Below are 12,545 nucleotides of genomic sequence, written 5' to 3'. Positions count from 1 at the left end.
AATGAGAGCCGGTTATGATATCCGGAAAATTTATTTCAGCTCTGGCTGCGTAGGTTTCCCCGTGTAGATGTAAACTAAATAGTTTGATTTAAAATGCTTAAAAGGTATTCTTACGAAGATTTTATTCGATAGATCTATAATATCAAATGATGTTATTCAGAGGTATGTCGTCAGAGACTTCCCAAACGACCTTCAACTTGCATTTTCCTAAAGCGTTTCGCTGACAAAGATTGCTCACACCTTTGCTGAACCACGAAGATGCCCTTACCAGCCAGCTATGACCCCAGTGTTGAAGTAAGAACCATTAAATATTTATTATTTAGTAAAAATGTTTTCCTAGTAACCATTCCTCCTGGTAGTCTGCCTGGGAAGGAAAGCATATATGCGCAAGCTTAAGATGACATGTTCCATAACAACTGATAATTAAAAAGAGTATCCTATGATATTAGTTATCTAATGCCTGTGTGTGTAGTGTAACACAAATATTCTTTTTTCCCTAGAACAATCAAGACATGGAATTCACTACATGGAAGGATAGTTCAGTCACCTTCCCTGAACTCGTTTAAAACACCGTTGACTGGCTATCATCCTACAACTATCCTCTGTTTAAATCTTTCCCAATCATGAAACATTATTTTTATCTATACAATTACTACTACTGGTAGATGACTGTATGCATTGTAAATAGGGGATTCCCAATAACTTACTACACATGTCATCTGCCAGTAGTACTGATTACCATTGACTTGTTTTAACATCATCTATATTAAAGCTGTGTAACAGGAAAGAGAGAAGTGTGCTGCACCAGCGACCCTCAGCTTACTGGTCCGCCACTCTACCGACTGAGCTTTAGGAAAATTCCCCCTATCGTGTAGCTAGAAGGCGACCATATCACTATGTACAGTGTATTACTATTTAGAATCAAAGCCTGCCACAGCTGCATACTGCCAACCAAGCTAAGAGTCTAGTTGCATAATGCACATGTATTATTAAATGGCAATCCAAGATGTTCATTCAGGCTCTCCTGATATTAAAATGATCATTGGACCACAGGTGCCTGTGATTGGACTGAACAAAATATGACTTTTTCATTACTTTGGGATTGAATAAGCCTACATTTTCTCTGAAGCAAAGTTTGCGACCATTTCGATATTTTATTAGCTTTACTCCAAGTAGTTATGTTGTGAAACAGCATTGTATTTTACGTACAGTTCCGAGAATTCTGAGTAGTTATCCTCTGGAAGGCCTTCCTAATGCCTTTATATTACCCTTGTTTTAGCCCTCAGCTATTGGTTAGACCTCAGAGCAGTACAGATGTATATCCCTGTCATTCCTGTTCTGTCTTATTATCTAGCTGTCTGATCTTAAATTATCATCATACAGATACTCATTTTAGTCATATCACACCACTCGATTTTACAATGGTATTGTATCTTTATTTTCTGTTTCAACATTATGATCTTTATTGATAAACAGTTATCATATATATTTTTTGCAATCAGTTATAGTTAAATGTTAATAATTTTCCTGTATTCAAGATTTCTTCTCAGCAAAATCAATATCCTTATCAGAATCATTTTTCAGATGATATACATTGGTATGTTTTCATTTATTCTTTAATATTTTTTACAGAAAAAATTGACATGGGTAGAATGGTTCCGAACATCAGACCCCTTCATGAAAGCAACAGTATCAGGGGTTGCTCTAGGAGTAGGGTTGGGTGGTGGAGTCAATCTTGTAACAAGTAAGTTGACTTTAAGTATTATCTCATGCTAAATCACTTTACACAATGTACAAAGTGTATACAAGGTACTAGCTATCACATACCCATACACATCATCAATACTCTCAGGGTTATGATCACGTAACACTCTTTTCGAGGAGGGCATAAAGTGATCATAACCTCAGGAGTATTAAAGGATGTCACATACCAAAAAAAAACATTTGTTACATAACAAAAAAAAAGGAAAAGTTAAATGTCTAAAAAATTCATATCAAAAATAAAACTTATCAATTGAAAGAAGATATTTTGTCAGTAAAGCTTTATATAATATAAATATTGAATATATATATAATCACCCTGTCGGTGTGTCAGTGGTGTGATGTCCGTTATCTGTCCGGACGTCCCTTAACAATCCTTGTTATTGCTATTTCTTGGAATCTAGATTGGTAGATTTTATCAGAAAACAAAATGGTCATCAGCTGACCAACATTTATTTTGATGGTAATTGAAGTTTGTTTTCACTATTTCTTGAAAAGAAATGTAGAGAGAAAAGCAGTCTGAGTCACACATACAGTTGAGTGTAAGCTTACCTTTACAGGTAGTGAACTACACTTAAACTACAGGTAAACTATTAGTGCACTACACTTAAACTACAGGTAAGCTAGTAGTGCAACATTTAAACTACAGGTAAACTAGTAGTGCACTACATTTAAACTACAGGTAAACTAGTAGTGCACTACATTTAAACTACAGGTAAACTAGTAGTGCACTACATCCTAAGAGGTGATGAACAGCAAGACCCCCATACAGGTAATGGGCAGCACCCATGTATGGCTACCTGTGATTTTTACCTGTACTGTATATATAAGATTATCTAGCAGTTAAATTCAAACTCGTCAGCTGAAAGGCCGTAAGGCAGTAATAGCGGACGTAAAACCCATAAATAAATAAATAAAGTTAAATTCAAAGAGTTGTTAAAAAGGTTTTGGATTTTTAGTTTGATGTTATATTTCAACCTTTCTATTCTTATTAATCATACACTGAAACTTAGTTAAGACAGATTTACTTGATAAATCCTTTAACTAAGTTAAATTGTTCATGCCAAGTTTCATTTATCTTTTAATTAGTACTTTATATTTTGTATTGATTAATCAGTTATATATTTCACATGTTTAATTCTAGTAATTTTGTTTTCATCACATGAAAGTATATATAAACAAAACATTTGAAAACAATTATCATTACTTGAACATTTTCAATTTGATACATGTAATTTATATTGTAGTTTAATTTCAGATTGAATTAAGCAGGATATTCAAAATTTCTTTTTTGATGTGATATTATGCTTATTAAAACCTAATGTCTTTTTTTGTTGAAAAACATATACTGTACTGGCAAACTTGGGGAGGGGGAGGGTAACAGTTTTAAGCTTATATAACACACATACGTGTTCATGTATCTGGAGCTGTACTTGTCATACAACACTTGAATTATACAACACTTGTATTTGTTATTTCATAATTTTCTTCTATAAAGATACCTGCTAACAAGTATATTATATACACATGTGGATCATGTGGACCTTAAGCCAATGTGTTTTTTACAGTTCGTGCTAACATGTTTTTTGATATTGTTTAAAAACAAAATTTTGGGATACATTTTGAACAGTATTTAATTGTTTCCCTATTGCATTAAGAAAATAATTAATTGTTCTTTACCTTAAAATCAGAGATCTCTGTTGAAATGTATATTTGGTTTGCTTTGCTTAACGTCCTATTAACAGCCAGGGTCATTTAAGGACGTGCCAGGTTTAAAGGTGGAGGAAAGTCGGAGTACCCGGAGAAAAACCACCGGTCTACAGTCAGTATCTGGCAACTGCCCCACGTAGGTTTCGAACTCGCAACCCAGAGGTGGAGGGCTAGTGTTAAAGTGTCGGGACACCTTAACCACTCGGCCACCGCTGCCCCAAAATGTTTAACTGATGGGGATTTTACCTGTTCTTGTAATTTAAGAAAATCATACTTATTGAATATCTTAATTGTGAAGAAAAGTGTATATAAAAATTAATTATTTTTTGAAGATTCGCCAAAAAAAAAACCTTATAAATTATTGGAAAACATGCACAGGTAGATATTATATATGGGTAGTGTTAGATGCAATTACAGGTAGGTAAGGCAGAGGAGCCTGGCACAGCATGCTATAGATGGACCCCTGGGGGGTAATTGGGGACTTGACAAAACTATAGCCATGTATTAAAACAGGCACACCTTAAATCCTCATCTCATACATATATATAGGTAAAGTGTTATAGAGGTCCATAAGGTGGTGGTAACATGGGGTTTGGGCCCTGGGGCCAAGGTGGCCATGACAACAGGCATGTCCTGAGAGTACCAATTATGCATACAATGTACAGGTACATAACTTGTTGTGTAGATAACTAGATATTATATGTCTCTTACAGAACATAAATGAGAATATACAAAACTTCTGATCCTTGATTCTTGATTATGTACTATGAAATGATTTCATAGTTGAATTGACAGATAGAAGTGAATTAAGTAACAATAAATTGAATTTTAAAAACATTTTTGTCTGATAAAGTAATAAATATGAAAATATATGTACATATACAGTGTACTTGAGAAAAAAAATCTACAAACATTCATCAAGGCCTAAGGTAGAATTAATCATTAATATAAAATGTATATGAATTACATCTAAAAAAAAATAAATGAAAAGCATAACAAATTTGAAATCAGGAAGATAAACCTTAATTTTCCACTATAATGAAATCTTTAAAAAAATAATGATAAAAAGACCCACTACAAATCCAATTGATAGAGTTTTAATTTCTCGTGTGCAATATATCATATAAAGAGCCGCAGCCAATTTTATTTTGAGTTAATATTAGATCAAATTTTATCAACAATTAAATATACCTGGTAAAGTCAGGATGACAGATATAAGGCAGTCAATTTACACAGGTCTGTATATGTAACAACTACAGGTATCTAACACAGGTGTCCAGTGGCACTGTGGTCACATCTGACCAGAGACCCCCCCTGTGCAGAGACCTATATAGTATATAGGTCTCTGATCTGACTGAATGTAGTGCACAACTAGTTTAAAGGTAGTGCACTAGGATGTAAAGGTTAGCTTACACTCAACTGTATATAGAACCTATAAAGATCATTCAATGGTGGATGCCAGTATCCTTCTGGGATCTCTTGCTCATAATACTGTGTCTGTAAATGATGTGCAATGAATATGAATTTATGACACCAGAAAGTATTTTTGGCACTATTGAAATAAATAAAAAAAATTCTTTTCATTTTTATTCAGAGAATAAAAGATTATCATCTCATGTGGGATGGATTACATACATAACAACAACGGCTTTATTATGGTAAGTTTGAAAGGGAGTGATGACTTTTACTCTGTTCTTTTCAGTCTTAAATTGTATATACATTTGTTCTTTAACAGAATAATTTTCAGATTCATAAAATGCTTTGTCAAATACTTTTGACTTGACCATGGTACAGAGTTCTACATTTTATAGCTCTGACAATGGTCTTGAGTTGACTGAAAGAAAGTTACATTGTAATCAAACAAATTTCTGGATAACACATTTTTGTGTGAACTTTGTTTAGTTTTAATACTATCAGTGCTTTTACTTGCATCAAATGTGAGTAGTCTCCCTTTACTGTTAGACTTAATTAGTGGATGAAGAAACATTTCTCATCTGCCTAATAAATTCTTTACATATTTAACACAGTAATTGTCATGCGAGTACAGTAAAACCTCGCTATATCACCACCTTCTGTTCTCCGCGATTTTGGCGATATAACGAGTTTGGCGGTATATCAGGTTTGTTTTTAGATCTTTGTCTGGTGTTTCCGATTATTGTGCGATACCTCTGTGTATCCGACATCTTACTGTTGTCTCTGGAGTACCATGATATTTTAACAAAGCCTGAAGCGGTATCACAAAAGTGAGTTTTATTCATCATAACTTACGAAACTTACCTAAAGAAATACCACAAGGCACTAGCCATGGTTCATTGATTTCATGTGTGTACACACGCGCGCTCACAGTGTCTACGGCTAATTATCTGTCAGTCAGCAGTCAGTCACGTAACAATAACATATAAACACATGTCCTTCTGGACTCAATTTGGCGATATGAACGAGGTCAAGATGATATTATTTTTACCGTTTGTTCTGGAAATATGATGGCGGATGACAGTATGCGAGTTTGGCGGTAAAACGGGTATGTAAGTGTTAGAGGAAATCCGTTCTGAATAAATTCATGGATAAGCGAGATTGGCAGTATAATAGGTGGCAATATAACGGGGTTTACTGTACTTACTGGTTTCCACTTTAGGTAAGATATATAGGTGCGTATATATATATGATTTAGTAAACCACATATCGTGTATACTGATCAGTTGGGTGTACCAGAGTTTTGAGTACCTAGCTAAATAAACATGAATTTTGATTATGGATTTTGACCATGTTTAGACTTTGTACTTGGATTTATCTATGATTCTGATTGTATTTTCAGGCTTCATTTTAAAAAGTACAATACAAGACGGCTGGGTTCCTATGATGACGAGTGACAGAGCACTATATTTTAGCTATAGTGAAGTTTGGGTACCGAGTACCAACAACTACACTGTTTGTTACAGTGCTGGTTTGGACTATACACAACTGACAATTTTTAGTTCAGGTAGCTATGAAGACACTGAAAACATTTCCTAATGAGGATGATGTTGTGTGTTGATGTGCACACATGACATTTCTATTGATGATTAATATCATCTACTTGTTCATTTTATATTCACCAATTATGCATTTATGTGAATTGTAGGTAACATGTTTCAGATTGTGATGTAATGTTGGTAGGTCATGATTGGCCCTGTCCTGTATTATCTATAGTTAAAGTATAAATGACTGTGATTGGGTGAATGTTTCTGAAGTACCGAGTAAATGTATTTCTGTATAAGGTTTACATGTGTTTGTTGTGAAAAATAAATACTTTCTGAGCCAAAGGCAAATATTGTTTGACTCCTTTGTATGATCATGAAACAATGAAGATAGACAATTACATTATCAAACAAAACACTCAAATGCAGATCTAGGTAGCTCTTGTTAGACTCTTCAATATTTGGTAGAGAGTACTAAACAATCCCTAATCCATATACAGCATAAACCATTCCTAATACATAATGATACAAAAAGGAAAATAATGAATATTTAGCCCATCAAATAATGGAGGGCTTTTCGTATTTGGTCTGTCTCTCCATCCAATAAAAAATCTTACCAACATTTCTCAAGAACCAATGATGAGATTTTCTTGGAGTCTGATGGACATATTTACGTTCAGTACTAGGTCAAGTGAAATCTACTGTGCTATTCAAGATGGCTGCCGTTTTGGCTTTTTAGGTCATCTGACCCAAAGGGGCAGAATGAGGGATAGCCATTGTGTGCTGTGCTTCATCCGCTGTTTGTAGACGTTAACTTTCAAAACTCTACTTCTCCTTAATGCCAAAGCAGATTTTTAACAAAATTTTATCTGAAATGTCATTGGGGAGCACAATTAAGATTTATATTAATGAGGCTGGTTCAACTCCTTGGGAAAGAGATGTGGGGCCCCAAAAGGGCAATTTGATGCTGTTTTATGGCTATTTCAGCTGTAATTCCTTGATACATACATGCATACATGTGACAAACTTTAAATTTGGTTTTTCAAAATAGGCCTAGTTGCCTTCCATGATTTTGGAGTTTGACAGAGTGAGGTAAAGTACTATTTTAAAATAGATTAAAAATCGGTATATGAACATCGGGGGTGTCATTTTTAGTCCACTATCATCAGATGGTGGGCTATTCAAATCGCCTTGCGTTCGTGGTCGTGGTCCGTCCGTCCATAAATAATTCTTGTTATCGCTATTTTTTAGAAACCATGGAAGGGATCTTTCTCAAATTTCATATGTAGGTTCCCCTTGGTCCCTTGTTTTTTATATTGCATTTTGGGACCAATTGGAAAACAGCATGGCCGACAGGCAGCCATCTTGGATTTTGACAATTGAAGATTGTTATGGCTATTTCTCAGAAAGTACTGAAGGAATCTTTCTCAAACTTCATATGTAGGTTCCTCTTGGTGCTTAGTTATGTAAATTGTATTTTGGAACAAATCGGAAAACAACATGGACGACAGGCAGCCATCTTGGATTTTGACAATTGAAGTTTGTTTTCGCTATTTCTCAGAAAGTACTGAAAGGATCTTTCTGTAATTTCATATGTAGGTTCCCCTTGGCCCCTTGTTATTTATTGCATTTTGGGACCAATCGGAAAACAACATGGCTGATAGGCAGCCATCTTGGATTTTGACAATTGAAGTTTGTTATCGCTATTTCTGAGAAAGCACTGAAGGGATCTCTCTCAAATTTCATCTGTAGGTCCCCCTTGGTCCCTCATATTGCATTTTGGGACCAATCTGAAAACAACATGGTCGACAGACAGCCATTATCGCTAAATGTCAAATTTCATATATAAGTTCCCCTTGTTTGAAAATTACTGGAGAGATGTTTCTCGATTTACAAATATTAGTAAGAGGAAAGGAAAAACAGAGAGAAGATCAATCTGACATGGAACCTATAAAGATCATTTAATAGGGGCCGCCAAGATCCCTTTGGGACCTTTTGTCACCAACTTTTAATCTTGCTCCCCAAAACGCCTCAAAATGTGCTATACACACGAGGAAGGGGTGCAACTCACAGGGTAGGCGCGGACCTATGTCACACATAATAATTGTCAGATAAAAATTAGCCTCTCCCGATCGAGAGTATGACCCGTCCCACCACAGGTGCCTGACTCGTTCATAATAACATATAGAGTACATATAAATGAGAATAGTGCCTGATTCGTTTTATAAAATAATAACATATAGAGTACATATAAATGTATTTATATGTACTCTATATGTTATTATTTTATAAAACGAGTCAGGCACCTGTGGTCCCACGAATACACATGAGTCGTGGGACGGGTCAGATTTCTGAGAGGCTAATTTTTGACAAAGGTCACGCCTACCCCCTGTGGTCCAAACAATTCTCAAGGTATTTTTTCCCACTGTGCCACCAACCACCCAAAATGTCTTAATCTACCTCGTTGCACAGATTGTTTCCGATGCTCCACCCGTATGAACACGGATTTGTGATAGATTACGTTACAAGAATGCACATAACTGGTGTTATATTCAATATTTATTATGTGGTTTTTTTTTGCTGATATCATTATCACGAGCGTAGTCCATTAATTGCTATTTTCATTTTACGTTAAAAAAAAACCTCTCAAAGTTTCTTAATTTGTTCTAAACAGGAATTCGGTTTTCAGTAACTTTATTTGTTAAAGTTTATTCAAACCTTAAAATGTACCGACAAAAGATTGGAAGATATTTATTTTTTAAAAGATGTTTCTTGTTATGTATACTACTACCTGAAACCGATACATCCCATACATTGTACACACACAAACATTCCATTGTTTCGTTGGTTGGAATAGGCATCCATTTCGCCGAAGGTGTACGACGCTCACAGGGACTGAAATTAAAGATTTTGTTTGAACAATTAACATCAAATATTGAACATATAATCTATAAAATAAATAGCCTCTGTGTCAGCGGTGAAGTTAGGTCGTGTCATCTATCGCCACAAGCTCCACTAACCTGCCAACATGTTAAATCAATTGTACAGTGTAGATGTCTACATCCTTTGTTTATATTATGTCCAGCTACCCTGTAACATCGGGCACTCGCCTGTTAAAGATCTATCGTCACAGTAAACTATTTCGTGGAGCGGGGGGGGGGGGGGGGGGGGGTGTAGGAGGCTGATATTTGTAGCACACAAACATTAATAGAATACACTGTATAGGAGATTATGCCACATAGCTAAATCAACTAACAGAAAAAGGGATATAACGACAAGATACTAAAAACTGGAGAGAAAGACGGACGCGAACAGCATGGGGATTGTTGGGAGTTCGGGCAGCATGGAAGAAGTGATTGACTTATGAAGTTTTCATCCTTGTAAGTGTTAGGTCCTTTACATGGCCACCAAGATGATATCTACAAGACATCCCTATAAGTTCAATAATAAAGTTTTATGGGTGTTCATCTTTATATTTATTTCATGAAAACATCCGTATTATGAAGAATTTTCTGACAAGGTCATCAGATAATCGTTTTTAGCTCATCTGGTCCGAAAAACCAAGATGAACTTATGCCATACTGTGTCGTCCGTCTTCAGTTGTCCGTCCGTCCGTCCGCCCGTCATCAATTTAACAAAAACGACTTCTATTACTGACTGGAATCTTACTCAGTTTGACCAGACAGCCACTTATTTGAAATCTTCTCAGGGAATCTGAACATCACAATCTGCGATAGTGTACTCCTATCTGTATACTTACACGCTCACAGCACGCCAATTCCGGTAATAGTTCGTACCAGCTATTCATGTCCATGCCACTTTTGTCTAAATTGACACAGCTACCGATTAAAACATCCAAAAGGAAACGCTTTGAACTTTTTTCACGAGTGTCCTAATTATCGAGAGACACCTGCTGTCAAAATGAGTGTAACGAACGTCTGGTCGTTTACAGCCAAACGAGGTGGCATCATTTACAGCCAAACGAGGTGGCATCATTTACAGCCAAACGAGGTGGCATCATTTACAGTCAAACGAGGTGGCATCATTTACAGCCAAACGAGATGGCATCATTTATAGCCAAACGAGGTGGCATCATTTACAGTCAAACGAGGTGGCATCATATACAACCAAACGATGTGGCATAATTTACAGCCAAACGAGATGGCATCATATACAACCAAACGATGTGGCATCATTTACAGCCAAACGATGTGGCACCATTTACAGCCAAACGATGTGGCACCATTTACAGCCAAACGAGGTGGCATCATTTACAGCCAAACGAGGTGGCATCATTTACAGCCAAACGAGGTGGCATCATTTATAAGGAATTTCGTTGCATTATTGCGTCATACAGTGTTTACTGTTTCATTGCTTTCTTCAACAGAAACGATGCTCTTGTTTTCATAATTTGTGTTCGTTTAAAGGTACAAAGTTACATGATGTAGACGTATTTTGATATATCTCAATTGCATTGCAATCTGTGACAGTTTGACTATACAACTGTCGAAAAATCGGATGTGTCATCTCGGTCTAGATCTTTGGGACATAAGCAGTGAATGAAACAATGTATTTGGTCAAGGTAATTACCTCTGGAGTGGTGGGTATAAAATATGCCAGTTTGTAATGACAATGAAAGTGACATTATGAATGGTAACTGGACCCAATGTCATACTGCTAGATGATATTACTGAGATGATGGTGACATGATTTCGCGGTTGTGACGTATATCAGTAACATTGGGAGAGTATAAGGCTATGCGATTCTTCAGTAAGGATTATTTTGGGCTTTCTGGATGCTGGATACAATATTGTCATTGAAACATCCGTGGATATAATTAAATGTTAATCAGTGATTGTTGAGTTTATACATCAGAGAGAGAGAGAGAGAGAGGGGGGGGGGGGGGGGGGGGGGGTAGTATTCCCCCTCTTGACTTGCCACCAAAAACATATTATACAAGTTCCGTATGTCAGATTCGTCGGCTATGTAGCTGTTAACAAAAGTCCAGCAGTTGATTCGGCTCATTTTTGAAATTAAAATCTCTTAAAAAACAAACCCGTGTTTGGCTTGCTGTATAATATAACTGAGTGTGCTTCATCTTGTTTTGTTGTCTCGCTGGTTTCTTATCTTTGTCTATTCTGACGTTTTATCTTTTTTCTTTTCTATAACGGTCTTGCGTTAATTGGGCTAATTCGGTCCTTAGATTTTGACGCTACGATATATTGCGCCCGTGCGTTTTGAAGCTACGATATATTGCGCCTGTGTGTTTTGACGCTACGATATATTGCGCCAGTCTGTTTTGACGCTACGATATATTGCGCCTGTGTGTTTTGACGCTACGATATATTGCGACCGTGTGTTTGACGCTACGATATATTGCGACCGTGTGTTTGACGCTACGATATATTGCGACCGTGTGTTTGACGCTACGATATATTGCGACCGTGTGTTTGACGCTACGATATATTGCGCCCGTGTGTTTGACGCTACAATATATCGCGCCCATGTGTTTGACGCTACGATATATTGCACCTGTGTGTTTTGATCTGCGGCTTATTTCTCTCGTGTTTTGACGCTGTGGTATATTTCGTATGTGTAATTGGACGATGTGGTCTATTTTGCCTGCATGATTAATGTCATTGCTGTTTAAAATTTTGAATTCATCTTGTTTTGTTGTCTCGCTGGTTTCTTATCTTTGTCTATTCTGACGTTTTATCTTTTTTCTTTTCTATAACGGTCTTGCGTTAATTGGGCTAATTCGGTCCTTAGATTTTGACGCTACGATATATTGCGCCTGTGTGTTTTGACGCTACGATATATTGCGCCAGTCTGTTTTGACACTACGATATATTGCGCCTGTGTGTTTTGACGCTACGATATATTGCGACCGTGTGTTTGACGCTACGATATATTGCGACCGTGTGTTTGACGCTACGATATATTGCGACCGTGTGTTTGACGCTACGATATATTGCGCCCGTGTGTTTGACGCTACAATATATCGCGACCATGTGTTTGACGCTACGATATATTGCACCTGTGTGTTTTGATCTGCGGCTTATTTCTCTCGTGTTTTGACGCTGTGGTATATTTCGTACGTGTAATTGGACGATGTGG

This window comes from Pecten maximus, chromosome 3, assembly GCF_902652985.1.
Source record: "Pecten maximus chromosome 3, xPecMax1.1, whole genome shotgun sequence".
In the NCBI taxonomy this organism is placed as follows: domain Eukaryota; kingdom Metazoa; phylum Mollusca; class Bivalvia; order Pectinida; family Pectinidae; genus Pecten; species Pecten maximus.
This window is presented reverse-complemented; position numbering follows the sequence as displayed.